The sequence below is a fragment of the Pelodiscus sinensis genome, chromosome 5, assembly GCF_052426305.1.
Source record: "Pelodiscus sinensis isolate ZL-2025 chromosome 5, ASM5242630v1, whole genome shotgun sequence".
Taxonomy (NCBI): Eukaryota; Metazoa; Chordata; order Testudines; family Trionychidae; genus Pelodiscus; species Pelodiscus sinensis.
In genome coordinates, this window is record NC_143056.1 from 60,891,935 (window position 1) to 60,894,814 (window position 2,880).

The 2,880-nt window shown below is 47.2% G+C and overlaps 1 long non-coding RNA gene across 1 annotated transcript; it reads left to right on the forward strand.

The window, feature by feature from the left end:
* The first annotated feature begins 591 nt into the window (after positions 1-591).
* LOC149524322 (uncharacterized) lies at positions 592-2,880 on the forward strand. Its single transcript, XR_016349646.1, has 3 exons — positions 592-747; positions 1,623-1,738; positions 2,526-2,880. It is a non-coding gene; the product is annotated as an uncharacterized LOC149524322 (long non-coding RNA).

The window sequence follows — 2,880 nt, forward strand, 5'->3', positions numbered from 1 at the left end:
TCACCCTCTTATGCAGTCTGACACCCAACATAAACGCTGACATTCCCTTGTGCTTGTTGACTCTTTTCCTATTATCCTCCTTGGCTGCGTCTAGACTGGCAAGTTTTTCCGCTTTTTCAGCTGCTTTTGTGGAAAAACTTACCAACTGTCTACACTGGCTGGTTGAATGTCCGCAAGAACTCTGACGATCTCATGTAAGAAATCAGTGCTTCTTGCGGAAATACTATGCTGCTCCTGTTCGGGCAAAACTCCTTTTGCGCAAAACCTTTTGCGCAAAAGGGCCAGTGTAGACAGCTAAGATTTGTTTTGTGCAAAAATGCCCCGATCGCAAAAATGGCAATTGGGGCTTTTTTGCACAAAAGCATGTCTAGATTGGCCACGGATACGTGTGCGCAAAAGTGCTTTTGCAGAAAAGCGTGCGTGCCAATCTAGATGCTCTTTTCCGCAAATGCTTTTAACAGAAAGCTTTTCTGTTAAAAGCATTTGCGGACAATCATGCCAGTCTAGATGACTGAGAGGTGGTGGAAAGTACAGCTCTTACTGCATAATGCCCAGCTTTGGTTGCAGAGAGCAAAAGCAAGGGTGTCTTCCCTTGTAGGTGGGGGATTCAACATTTTCAGCCTTTTTTTTTTTGTTTGGTTGCACTCTGCAGTTGTCCAGGATCTTTAAGGACACATGGTGCCCGGGACTGCATGCTTTGATGAAATTGATGCCCCAATCGGTGTGGACTAGCATAGAAGAATTATGGTAAGGCTGCTGGTTTTCACTGCATACGTCTTCTGCCATTGGTGCCTTTTGGGAGGTACAGCTGCCCCCCTCCACTCCTCCGTGTCTGCTACTGTGCTTGTTATGCAGTATAGCTTTTCTTTCCCGCCTTCCCTCTGTGCGCTGCCCCTCATGCCCTTCCTCACGATAGCTTCCCCTTGCCCCTTTTGTCCTTTGCTGCTGTAGCTATCTCTTCCCCGCTTTTTCCCTCTGTTACTGCTAGTTCCCATTTTGCAGTATTGCTACCCTTCCTCCCCTTTGCACTCTCTTGTCTCCCTGTTGTAGGCAATGCCGCCCCTTTTCTGTTTTCCCACACTCCTGACCTTCACAAAAGATAGCGGCTTCTTGCTTCGTTTCTCCCTCTACGTCCCCTTTTGGCAGTTAGGCGGCGTAGTCTCCCTTTTGGCTGGGAGTGCTCCAGTCTGCCTGTTAACCGTAACCTGTAAGTTATCATCTGCTAAGGGTGATACTTACTGGTTTACCAGTTAACCATTTACATCCCTGCCCAGAAGTAGACACGGTACTTCAGCTGAGGCCCTTAAGTGCTGAGCAGAGTGGAAGAATTACTTATAACAAACCAGTTTTGTCAGAGCAGCTACAATAGCCAGGCATATGGGTGACTTCCTGCCTGAAATAAGTTCTTCTCTCGGCCCACGGTTTTCTCGTAGTAGTGCCATTTTAGCAAACGAAACCCATTTTTGTTTTTAGCCATCAGAACATTACCTGCTACTAGTTGTTGCTGTAGGGTGACATTTGGCCCCAGCAGCTGCCTTCATGTGTGCACTAGTGAGCTTTCCACGTAGAAATGTGTCTTGGACTTCAGAGTCATTGCTGCCAATGCTGAAATGGTGTTTCAGGGCCCCTCAGGAGATGCGTCCAAACGCCGAACAGCCCTCCAACAGCTTACGGCGGCGGGTCGGCGACCTTTTCAAACAACATCAAAATTCAGAGCAAGCGGTCAACCAAGAGCCGTGTAAGAAAGCACGTTTGCATGACTGAAAATACACAGCTTAATATTATTGATAATTGATGAGATGATTAATAGCAGAAATGAAACCTTGTCCTTTCAGACTTTATTTAATGGGACTTCTGCACCCCCACATACACAAGCAGCGCAAGTCAGGGTTGGCGTGTATGAGGGGGCTCAGGGAAGGGCGTTGCGGGGGAGGGGGCCCTGATTGGCCTGGGGACGGCAGGGCCTCTGCAGTCTGGATCTGGCCCGCAGGGGCTCTCTTGCCCCCACCCCTGGTCTGAATCATTGTTGCTGAGCAGATTTAACACCACCACGTTCAGTGCCAGAAGGTTCCGGGTGTAGAGTTTGGGGCTCTGCTCCAGTTGGTTCAATCTTGGTTGGTGGGGTTACAGTCCGTGAGGTGAGGGCAAGCTGGCAGGACAGCTGCTTTTCTAAGGGCCACGAGTCTTGTGTGAGCTGGGAGAAGCTGAGCTCAGGAGCAGAGAGCAGGCTGTCGTCCCTCACGCTGAAGCACTTTGCAGCAGCTTAATGATACTGTTAACCCTCCAGCGGGGAATGTGGGCAATGCTCATTATAACACAGGGAAAAATAACTTGTTCTGTTTTAAGTGTACACTTGGAATGTTGTTTGGATTTTAGCCATGCTGTTCTAGTTAACTTCCTCAGCTAGTGCGTGTCATCAGCTTTTCCTTAAATGTATCAATGGGAAAAGAGTCATTTCTATTTTGTTGTTCCCTGTTCTTGTATTCTAACGGGATTTTCTTTCCATCTGTATATTTGTGACGTAGCTAACTGATTGACCAGTCAAGGAGCTGAGTGTCTAGCAGCGATGCCCAGCAGAGGAAGAGTCTGCGTGGATTCCCCTTGAGGATTTCTACGAGCCGGTGGAGGGATGATGTTTCAGACTCAGCAAATGGTGCAGATCTGAGACTTAGGAGAACTAAACCCAAGCTTTTGGATCTCCTACTTTCTTCTTGCTGTGTTTTCTGTGGAATGGACCGTTCGAATGTTACTTGGGGTTTTCTCTTTCTTACGTTTATTGTCACTGTCAAGTGTATGGTTACAAAATAGCTGTGTTACGTTGTAAAATTTAGATGATGAAATCTTATGGTGATGAAACAAGAAATACATTTAATTAAATAA